Below are 12,733 nucleotides of genomic sequence, written 5' to 3' on the forward strand. Positions count from 1 at the left end.
GAGGTCAAGCAGATAACTGGAGTGTTAGTGAAAAGCAGCTAATTCCACAGAAACGTCTGTTCCAGTCTGGGAACTAGTTGGAGGGGGCCATTGACTCCGTAAAATAAGTGCTGTAGGCCTACCGAAGCAAAACTGAAGACCCCCACTTTCAGGACACTGGCGCCCACAACATATAAAATCTTGTGAGTTCAATTAATGGCCATTCCCCTTTAGATAAGCTTCTATTTGTCTCATAAGTTAAGTTTAGGTATTATTCTGGCATTACATCTTTCGGGCTGCGTGCATGGAAATTAATGTACTTATAATTTTTGGTCTTGGTAATTGCTTGAGGTCACTGACAACATGTTGGGACCTCACAGCAGCCTACTGCACTAATTGTTTATCAGAACATTTTTATTCTATTTGAGGGTTAATCCCATGAGTTAATTCTGTTTAATATTTTCAATATTTTGTGTTGTAAACTGATTCTCTTTTCACTTATTCATTTTGCCATGGGAATAAATCATAATTGAGTTACTGATACTATTTTCAATTATTAATTTTGCTATGTGTATAAATCATTAATGAGTTACTCCAATTCCTTTTTTTTTTATTTGGAATAGATTACAAACTTTGGCATCTTTAACCCCATTATATGAATTTTACCAATTTATACTATGGGACGGTCAGAAGCACCCGAGATGTTGAGAGTAACCCACTGTAGATATAGGTAATTTGGTATCAGCGAGTGTACGCTCTTTAACTTAGTGCTTTGAAGGTGAAGATCCCCATTTAACTTTACTTTAAACTTTTATACTCCACTGCTCCCAGTTTTTTATTGTCTCTAATTGCATTAACGTAAGATACCTGTCCAGCATCTCACTTGGGTCACTGGGATGGAGTCGGAACAGAGCCTAAGAGTGAGATGACTATACAGTAGACCTGACAAAGCTAGAGTAGGCCATAAATTACTTTTATTTTCACTTGTGGAGTTCTCCGGCCTCTGGACAGTAAAATTTCCCCCTTTTGTATTTAAGAGTGATGGTTAGTAAACTGTGGCAATAAAGTTATTAGCAGGGTGTTTGTGCTCTGGTTGTAAGTGCTCATTATCCTCCCCATGTAGATCTTTGTGTAACTGCCATAGGGAGACTTTCCTGGACTAAGATAAAAATTCTCCACACGAGTGGTCCTTCGAACCGGATCTCTCACCTTTGACTTTTGGATCATTAAATTAACGTAACCTAGCTTGATTAAGCAATAAATACCTTGCTATATCTGCTTACCCACATGCACCAGCCACATTGTAGAAAGTGTAATTCCCAGACTTGAGTTGCAACGAGAGAAGAGTTTTTGTATTTTTATAGTATTTGACACACGCTTAAGGAAGACAGTGTAACCAGGTTTATTTATGAGTTCTGAGACGACAGAACTTGATATATATTAAGGTCACCGATTTAGGTTGCATGTTGCATGTTTTACTGTTAACTTCTATGCCCGTCGGTTCAAATGATCTGTTCACCTAATTTTGGCATTTAACCAGAAAGCTCCAAGACACTGGAACTAAGGTATATTACTTACGTTGTTCAGACTTCATTGTTTACTGCTCCAGGCGAGCACCTTTCATTTTGCTCTGTTCGACTTAATTTGCCAATCTACTTTTTCCATAATTTTTGTAACTCGGTTTACCATCCTTTGTGCAAGTGCTGTAATTTTCTTACTAACACCTCTTGTAAGCTTAACCCCGTGTCGTTGGTCACAGAACTTTTAGCGCGATATTGCTAAGTCTACAACTTCATGTAGACACTTAAAATTTTATCAGAGGTCGTCTCACCCCTGTATAGCGTATCTTATTTTACTTGTGATTACCACTTAACAAGTGCGTCAATAATTTTACCCTTAGCCTTTGCGTAGTTTTGCACTTTTGTCCCTTTTGTGAGGATATTTTGTGTTTAACCTCCGTGTGAGGAAAGATTTATGTAATGTCCTCTGTTGTTAGTGAGATTTAGTTATCCTTTGCGTGAGGTAATTTCAAGTTTAGCCTCAGCGCGAGTGGTGTTCACAGTTGGTGCCTCCGAGCATGTGTGACTGTTTGAATTTTTTGCAATTTCCATGTGCTACTAGTCACGCTGAGTAATTTTTGCGACTATCTAAATTTTATTTACTTTTGTCATTTTTTGTGCTAGCCTATACTGTATGTAAATATACTGTTGTAAATTGTCGTTGCTACTTACCACATTTTTTCATTGCGGATGTAACCAATCCGTGGTCACTTCTTGTGCACACATAGCCGCATAAGTTTCCCAAACCTTTTGAATAAATCTTGAGAGTTTATTTAACTTTGAATTTGCAAATTCCGCGCATCCACGGGTTTCATCCAAAATGTCTTTACAAATTCTTAATCTTGGTAACCCTCCACAACCTCAGGCTGAAGCTCTCAGCTTGGAGGAACTTAACTCACGGCTTGAACAACAGGAGGTCAATTTCAAATTTCTATGTGAGGATGCAGATCTGGCCCTCCATAGCCTAAGTTCAGTTGATCTTTCACGCATGACGTCCCCCGGGTTGGATCACTTTAGCGTTCACATCGGAGTCATCAGGGACAAACTTAATGAATACAAACAGTTTTGGCAGTCTCATTATAAACATCCGATCGTTGTGGCGAATTACCCAATGCTGGTTGACTGTGCAAAACGAATTGAAACGGCCTTCAGTAGCATTGTGTTCCATAAGTCCACTGGCGACCAAGCCCAGAATCAAACACCTGGCGCAAATCCGCATAAAGTTTATGTGTCCGTTGCCTCTGAGCCTGATCCCCCCATCTTTGAAGGTCGTAGGGAACGTTGGACAGGTTGGTAGAGCCTGTTCCGTCAAACCATCCACGAGTCTCCCAAATATTCTCCAGTGGATAAGTACAAGATCCTTTTACGGTGCCTAAAAGGACCAGCCTGGCGTCTTGCTGGAAACAGGATCTGGACAGAGGGTTTGTACGAGAGGACCATTGCTAACCTCGTCCAGGAGTATGAATCTCCTGATCTTAACCGTCATTTGCTGCGTAAGAAGCTCTTTAGTATGAGTCCCCCGCTGGATGATGGCCCTGACCTCAAACGGTTTCTGATGGAGTGGAGCAATGCTAAGGAAGAATACGTGCAAGTGACCAAAGCCCCCTTGTCCGAAGATCTGTTGGAGCATGCCATCCTGAGTAAGCTAAACCCCACTCTCTTGGAGACAGTTTATCGCTGTTACAATAGTACATCCGTGTCCTTGCAAGAGTTAAAGGATGGACTGTACAAACATGCACGCATAAAGGAGCTAGCCAACCTGCTGACGGAGCCAAGCAAAGACCAGCTTCTTGTTAAAACTTCTAATTCTGGAATAAACAGCAATTCAACTACATAATTGGCTAAGCCCTTCCCTAGAGCAACCAGTGATGCTCTTAAGCCTAAGACACAATCCATATCAACCCACAACCCAGCAAACCCCACTCAGAAGCATGCACCAGAGCCTGCCAGAGCTCCCCCACAAGCAGGTAACTCTGTTCGGTACAATTGTCTTTTCTGTGACCACAATGGTCACTCATCCACAAAATGCCCCCGGTTCCCCGATTCAAATAGTCGATTGATGAGGTTGAACCAACTAGGCTGTTGCACTAAATGTTTTTCGACGAACCATGTTGCCCGTGATTGCACCGCCCATGTTTCATGCCAGAACTGCCAACGTGGTCACAAATTGCCTCTCTGCCCTAACATCTTGACCGTGGGTCCCCAACCTGATGGACCAGGAGCAGACCCACCTTATGTTCAACTTAATCATATAGCTTCGAGTGAGACTGAACAAAACAACCAGGCGAACGAAATAAACCCTGCTGTTCTACCCACCTTCACTGGCGATCTAATTAATGGAAAACTTAAACACACCACCCGAGTTTTCCTGGATTGTGGTGCCCAACGCACATTTGTGCATCCTAATGTAGTCAAGTCACTGAACCTTGCTCCTGTCGGAAAAATCGTGTTCCGACTCAACTCGTTCAACATGGACGAACCACCTCAATGTTCCGACTTGGTACAGTTCAATTTGAAAATTGGTCGCCGCAAGCATAAGGTCGTTGCCATCGTCAACCTGAACGTGGGGAAGAACATAAGGACGCCTGGATATACCCATGCAGTTCGCACTCTAGAGGCTGGTGGTCTACGTCTTGCAGACAGGCAGCCAGATGACAATGCGACTGGCATAGAGTTCATCCTCGGAGCCAGTTATCTTCCCCGCCTCCTCAAGCGCACTCACAACATCAAGGGTGTCAACTTGTTCAGTACACCAGGTGGATATGTGGTTTGGGGAGAGCTGCCAGATTGGTCACGGGAAGGGACAGAACAACCCAAACGTCGATAGTCTGTCGCTCACACTAAACAGCATCAGCGTAACAGACCCTGTGGGAGTAGAGTCCCCCGTCAAGAATCTTTGGAAACTTGATGCTGTGGGCATAAGCAATGAACCCTTCAGCCATCTTGAGGCACAGGCTGTTGATCTCTTCAACCGTACTACACGGTACGCAAACGGGAGATACACGGTACGCAAACGGGAGATACACGGTGCAACTACCCTTCAAGAGTGATAGCTGACCGGAGATAAATTTTGGTAGGGCTTTTGCCCAGCTGATGTCCCTTAAAAAATCTAAGGACCCTCAGTTATTCATCAAATACCAGGCCATCCTTGACAAGTTCATAAAGGAGGGCTTTATCGAGCCGGTCGAGCTAGAACCTCATAATAACGGACAAATGCACTACCTACCACATCATCCTGTCCTCAAAAGTTCCACCTCCACACCGATGCGCATAGTATTCAATACCTCGGCTAAATCGGGACTGACTTCAAGGTCTCCTGAATGAATCCTTGTACACCGGCCCAAATCTGGCCTCAAAATTTCAGTCCATGATCCTCGGGTTTAGGGAAAAGCCATTTGGTTTGAAGGCAGACATTTCTAAGGCTTTCCTGCGGATAGAGATTGCTCAGGAACACCGTGATTACTGTCGGTTTCTTTTCTTTAAGGACTCCAGTATGACCGAAGTTGTTGCATACTGCTTCAAGGTGGTCCTGTTTGGGGCCACCTCATATTTGCTTAACTAGACAATCTAACACCATCTGAATGCTCAAACGAGTAGTCTTGCCTCACAGCTTAAAACAAGCTTCTACGTTGACAACTTCCAACTTTGCTATGACTCACCCACGGACATCCTTAGTGAAAGACAGTCCATAGAAAAAATTATGTTGGAAGGCAACATGCCCCTTGCCAAATGGACCATTAATGCCGCCATCTCGGGAGACTTCACTGAAACGGGCCCCAAATATTACTTCGGTCTGGACTGGAACACCACTGATGACACATTAGCTGTCAAGCTCCCCTCAGAATTGATGTTAGAGGACTACTCGCACGTCAACACTAAAAGGAAGGTTGTCTCCCTGTTTTCATCCATCTATGACCCTATTGGCCTGATCTCACCAGTCACTATCCTCGGCAAGCTCTTCATTCAGAAACTGTGGATAATGGATCAGAGTTGGGATTCCCGCCTTAGCGAAGAATTGATCCGCGAGCACGGTGCTATTCATAAAAAATACAAGGGTCTCGAGAACATTAAGGTGCCTTGTAATGCACATCAGGGTCACCAGGTTGCATTACATGTGTTTGTAGATGCCTCCAAGCAAGTCTTTGGAGTGGCTTCCTATGTGGTCACAATTGAAGGTAAATGCCAGCTCCTCACAGCCAAGGCACGAGTTACTCCTAAACGTATTCTGGATTTGGGCGAGAGTCAGTCCATTCCCAAGCTTGAGTTGACTGCACTCCTGTTTGGATGCCGACTAGCCCAGTATCTGAGAGAAATACGTCCAGAAACATAAGTCTCTACAACAGTGTGGTCCGATGCCTCCACGGCCCTACAGTGGGTACACAGCCGGCATAGCATGTCCCTGTATGTTCTCAATAGGGTCGAGGAGATAAACCGTATAAGGTTGAACTGTCGGTTGCTTCTCAAGCATGTCCCCTCGTCCTGCAATCCCGCCGACCTGGCGTCGCGGGGAGTAGCCGCCAAAGTCGTCCTCAAGTATAACTTATGGTTTCATGGACCAGCCTGGCTGATCGACGTCTCAGCTTACCCGGACCAAAGCAGATTCCCAACTGAATGGGAGATAAAAGCCTGTCCCATAAGACTTTTGCTGCCGCAAACTCAAAGATTTGCTCATTTCTCATCTCTTGATGAGGCAGTTAGGAGCTATGCATCCTTGCTGCGCCTGACGAACGGGTGGGCCGAGCACAAATTCCCCCATTTAGTCCACAGGTTCTACGAAGACCACTAACTGCCATCATTCGTGTGTCACAGGGGGCCAGTTATCCCCAAATATTACGACAATTGCAAGGTAAACCCGCCTTGTTGACGTCCGATGAACGAGCCTTTATCGGACAATGGAACCCCTATATTGACAATAACGGTGTTCTAAGAGTTCGTTCTCGCCTCAGTGATGCACCCCCGGAGTCCGGCTACATGGACCCTATTCTCCTAGAGTCCCATTGTGCTCTCTCGAGACTTATTGTTGAGCACTGGCATGAAGTGCTGCTGCACTGTAACATCTCCACTCTTCTTGTTCACTTACGCAAGGAATTTTGGGTCCCCCGAATGCGACAACAAGTGAAGAAGATTCTCAAACGGTGCATACATTGCAAAAGAGTACAAGGCCAGCCGTACCCAACACCATCGTTAGCTCCAGTCCACCCCAACCGCCTCAATGCTTAGGTCCCTTTCAGAGTAACTGGACTGGACTACACTGGCGGCTTTAAGGTACACCGTTCACATGTGGACATGGTCTACCTACTGCTGTTTATCTGCGCTGCCACGCAGGCGGTGGCTCTAGAAACTACTACATCCTTGACTGTTGTGGAACTAGTCCAAGTGATACGAAGGTTCACTGCCCGATTTGGGATGCCCCAGTGCCTTGTGTCCGACAATGCCTCAACCTTTCAAGCTGGTCAGACACTCTTGACAGAACTCATGCAACACCCTGTTATCGACGGGTTCAAACGGGCCCACAACCTCACTTGGAAGTTCATCACTCCTCAAGCCCCGTGGCAAGGAGGGTTTTACGAGCGCTTGATTGGGTTTACCAAACTCAACTTGCGCAAAGCCACTTACCGTTACCACCCTACATATGATGAGTTTGTGACCTTGGTCCGAGAAGTCAAATGCGTGGTGAATGATCGGCCTCTAACATATCTGGATGCGGATGAGCCCACTGATATGCCGTTGACCCCAAGCCACCTACTCTATGGTCGAACCCTCTCATTGGCACCTCAAGTCCACCTGGCTGACTTGACTGATCCTGCTTTTCGAGAGGGGGACATCCTCCGCAAAGATTACCAAAAACTGACCAACATGCTGCAAACATTCCTGAAGAGGTGGAAGTAGTACTATGTCAGTTCCCTTCGAGAACGACACCAGAAGTCTAGTCGCCTCTACCCAACCATCCCCAGGGTTGGAGATTTATGCTTGTTGATTCTGGACAAGGTCAATCGAGAGGAGTACCCTTTGACCCGTATACTCGAAGTATACCCAAGTCGAGATGGACACATCAGAACAGTCAAGGTCCACTCCGCAAATGGAAAGTATGTACGACCAGTCAACCGACTCATACCTTTGGAGGTTAACAAAAATAGCCAAACACTATCCAAACCAAGTGAGGAGGAACCTCCTAACACCACTCCTCTCGAATATCTCGACACGCCTCCAAGACCAACTGGCCGAGAGAAATGTTGGGACCTCAGCCGATGCTATGTCTCCTGTAATCATCGCGGCGCCCCGCCACAGCAGGCCTACATGGGCCTCTGCTGAACGTTCACGAGCCCTATTCCAGGAGATCTTGTAGATGCATAGTCTTCACCAACCTTGGTTGCCCGAGCACCCATATGAAGGGCTGCTGAAGTTTTGATTTGTCCTTCCCTCCGCTCTTATCTTGCAGTTGTAGTTACCTTTTTGTACTAAGTCACAGTTAACTCTGCTTTACTTCCGCTTGTAATCGTACCACTTTTGTTTGACTCTCGCTTGTAAATCATACTTTGCACTTATCTTGTATGCGGTTGCGGTTCAACTTAATGCCAATTGCTGACCTAGCATAGCGCAAGGAGTCACATTTATTCTTTATTCATTTAGTATACTCATCTCATATATACTAACATCTAACCCACATTGCATTTGTCTACACTAACCCTTCTCTTTTTTTTCCTCACTTTATCCCCAGGGTGTGACGAATTTTCTTCACTACTCTTCTTCTTCACAGTTTATACGTAGACTTTGTTATTGTTCGTGATGTCACAGTAGGGAAAAATGTGAGTGATGACTCTTCCATAAGCGAGTGTCTCAAGATTAATACTTTTGTGTTCATTTTGTATTCATTATTTTACCTCAAATATTTAGGTACTTTAAATCTCTTAAATACAACTCAAGTCTGCTAGTCTAGGAGGTATGGTTGTCCACACACGTAAGCCTGACTTGCTAAATAACATTTTCGTTTCAATTTTGTTTTGTATGCCAGATGTTTTGAGTACGGATTATCTTTGTCCCCTGGAGTTGCAAGATTTCTCCTTGTATTCTAAATAAGTGTATTGCTTAAAACTCACAAGTCACAAGTGTTTCAAGCCTGTCCTAAATGAGAGGTGGCACCCCAAGACCACTGGCCTACGCATTGAGATGCGCTTTTTGGGGGGAAGGAAGGAGGACGCGGCTGACCTGAACACGACCTCACAAACTTACAGGCCACGGTACTAAGCGGAACTGCCCAGCCAGGCCCCAGGATTAACCTCGTGCTCCCACTCACCACCACTAGTCTGTCCCCTTGCACAATAACGGACCATGATTCACAAAGGACGAGGTCAAGCAGATAACTGGAGTGTTAGTGAAAAGCAGCTAATTCCACAGAAACATCTGTTCCAGTCTGGGAACTAGTTGGAGGGGGCCATTGACTCCGCAAAATAAGTGCTGTAGGCCTACCGAAGCAAAACTGAAGACCCCCACTTTCAGGACACTGGCGCCCACAACATATAAAATCTTGTGAGTTCAATTAATGGCCATTCCCCTTTAGATAAGCTTCTATTTGTCTCATAAGTTAAGTTTAGGTATTATTCTGGCATTACATCTTTCGGGCTGCGTGCATGGAAATTAATGTACTTATAATTTTTGGTCTTGGTAATTGCTTGAGGTCACTGACAACATGTTGGGACCTCACAGCAGCCTACTGCACTAATTGTTTATCAGAACATTTTGATTCTATTTATTCCGTTTGAGGGTTAATCCCATGAGTTAATTCTGTTTAATATTTCCAATATTTTGTGTTGTAAACTGATTCTCTTTTCACTTATTCATTTTGCCATGGGAATAAATCATAATTGAGTTACTGATACTATTTTCAATTATTAATTTTACTATGTATATAAATCATTAATGAGTTACTCCAATTCCTTTTTTTTTTTATTTGGAATAGATTACAAACTTTGGCATCTTTAACCCCATTATATGAATTTTACCAATTTATACTATGGGATGGGTCAGAAGCACCCGAGATGTTGAGAGTAACCCACTGTAGATATAGGTAATTTGGTATCAGCGAGTGTACGCTCTTTAACTTAGTGCTTTGAAGGTGAAGATCCCCATTTAACTTTACTTTATACTTTTATACTCCACTGCTCCCAGTTTTTTATTGTCTCTAATTGCATTAACGTAAGATACCTGTCCAGCATCTCACTTGGGTCTCTGGGATGGAGTCGGAACAGAGCCTAAGAGTGAGATGACTATAGACCTGACAAAGCTAGAGTAGGTCATAAATTACTTTTATTTTCACGTGTGGAGTTTTCCTGCCTCTGGACAGTAAAATTTCCCCCTTTTGTATCTAAGAGTGACGGTTAGTAAACTGTGGCAGTAAAGTCATTAACAGGGTGTTTGTGCCACGAGTGTAAGTGCTCATTATCCTCCCCTGTTGATCTTTGTGTAACTGCTGTAGGGAGACTTTCCTGGACTAAGTTCCCACTCAAACATTTAGATAAAAATTCTCCACAATATACACACGTTTAAATATATATATATATATATATATATATATATATATATATATATATATATATATATATATACATATATATATATATATATATATATATATATATATATATATATATATAAATGTTAAAATGAAGAATGTTTCATAGGCATTTGCTTGTTTTATTATTGCTTCGTCCATTATTACGTAGCAATTTGGAGGTTCCAGGTTTTCTGTTTTCTTTGTGTTAATTCTTAGTCCCATGTCCTCACTCTCGCTTTTTACCGAGTCAAGAAGTTCTCACATTTTCTCTTCTGAGTCAGCTATTATCACAGTGTCATCTGCGAATTTGATATTTTTTTCTTATTTTCTCCTCCAACTCCTCCTTCCATTCCTGATATACTTCTCAGTATGATTTCTCCATATATAGTGGAGAGGTCTGGTGACATTACACATCGTTGTCTTACTCCTCGTTTTATTTCTATCTGCTATTAAATCGTTATCGATGTCAACTGTAGCTTCCTGACTCAAGTAAAGGTTGGTGATTAGCCGAGTGTCTTTGCCGTCAATATTTATGCTCTTTATAATGTCTATAAGTCGTAGTGACTAACTTTATCAAATGCCTTTTCATAGTCTATAAAGCACATAAAAACATCTCTCTGTACTTCTATTGCCTTCCCTGAAAATATGCGCATATTCTTCTGAAACTCCTAGTTTTATTTGCCAATTCATTCTATTTAATACTAGTATTAGTACTATATTTGTTTTGAAGCTCATGAAGCTGATAGTCTTGTGTAAACTGCACTTTACGGTACTGTATTTGGTTTCTTGGGGATATCAATAAAGATGGATCTGCACATTTCTTTTGGAATACATCCTGTGTATATTGTTTGCCAATTCTACAATTTTTCTTAGTACAAAATTCCCACTTGTCAGGCACATTTCTATTGTTACCCCATCATGGCCAGGGATTTTGCCTTTTTTTAAACTTTTTCATTACACTTACTATTTCCTCTTCTGTAATTCTAGACCATTCAATGATGTAAAGAACCTAGGTCCATCACCTCTATCATCCTCAAAAAGATCCTTCACATATTCTTCCAAACGTTTGAGAACATCCTTTGTAGGTAGTAGGTTGGCCAGGGAAACAGCCACAGTACAACATTGGATCAAACTCTGATTACAGTTCACTTGCCCTTTGACTGCACATACACCGAATAGTCTGGTATATTCTTTACAGATTCTCCTCTGTCCTCTTACATCTGACAACACAGATATCATCAAACAATTTTTTTTCACCCAGGGGGTTAACTACTGCTCTGTAATCGTTTAGTGGCTACTCTCCTCCTCTGCTGGGAGAAGAACACTCCAAAATTAAACCATTGTTCTCTAGTCTTGGGTAGAGCAGTAGCCTCTGTCTCTAGGGTTAGAGTTTTTATAGTTATATAGGAAATATTCATTTTTATGTTGATGCTGTTCATAAAACATTTTATTTTTCTTTGTTTCCTTACCTCACTGGGGCATCTTCCCTGTTGGGGCACTTAAGCTTATAGCATCCTGCTTTTCCAAATAGGGTTGTAGCTTATCAAGTAATAATAATAATAATAATAATAATAATAATAATAATAATAATAATAATAATAATAATAATAATAATAATAATAATAATAATAATATCTCCATCACCAAAAGCCCCTCTTTATTCATACTTACATTCCCCCTTGCCTCCCTCCTTTTTCTAACCACTTCTCTTATTTTCTTGCACATACTTTCATATCTACGATTTCTTTATAATTTTTCTACTTCTTCACACTCTTCATTAATCCAGTTTACCTTTGCTGTATTACATTCCTGTCTAATTTGTAAGTCTAGGTTCTCATATCTTTTAGGATTTCTTTCTTTATTCCTTCTTTCATCTTATCAAGTATACCTTCAGTCATCCAGTTCTAATATCATTTTCTTTCCTGTTTGGGTACCAGATATTTAGTTGTTCTTTTAGGGCTGTTTGTAGGATTCTCCAGTCTCTGTCTAGTTCTTCCTCTTCTTCCAGTGACTCTTCCCTGTTCCGTACTCCATGAGCCAAAACCAAACTGTCGATATAGCCAACAGCGTAAATGTGTATACTTACAGAAGAGTCAGTGTATCCACGCTCGGTAGGGAAATCAAAGGACTGCAGTGTGATCCAGACTGTTATCATGCGACTGCAGAAAACAGAAACAGCGAAAGAAATGTAGCCTAAACAATAGAAATAGCATAAGAGTGGGCTAAGAATCCTAGCACAGAAAATTTGAAGAAGTGGAAAAGGAAATGCAAAGAATGAACCTAAATATTCTAGACTTAAGTGAAGTAAGATGGGCAGGGACTGGCAAAACTTATGGAGAAGGAATAACTTTCTTTTATTCTGTAGGGAATAAACGAGAAAGAGGAGTTGGCCTAATGTTCAATAAAACAGTATTAAAATGTATACCGGGGTACTGGGCAATATCAGAAAGGGTTACGTTGGTAAAGATAAAAGGAATCCCTTTCCATTTAACATAATACAGCTATATGCTCCAACACAAGATTCTACAGAAGAGGAAGCAGACTGTTACATCTTTAGGTTACTGATAAACCGCAACAAGTGTAGAGTAACTTGTACATACTATTTATTGAAGTTATTACCATGGTGCGTGGCTATGGAGTGCGC

The sequence above is a fragment of the Palaemon carinicauda genome, chromosome 3 (genome assembly GCF_036898095.1).
Source record: "Palaemon carinicauda isolate YSFRI2023 chromosome 3, ASM3689809v2, whole genome shotgun sequence".
In the NCBI taxonomy this organism is placed as follows: domain Eukaryota; kingdom Metazoa; phylum Arthropoda; class Malacostraca; order Decapoda; family Palaemonidae; genus Palaemon; species Palaemon carinicauda.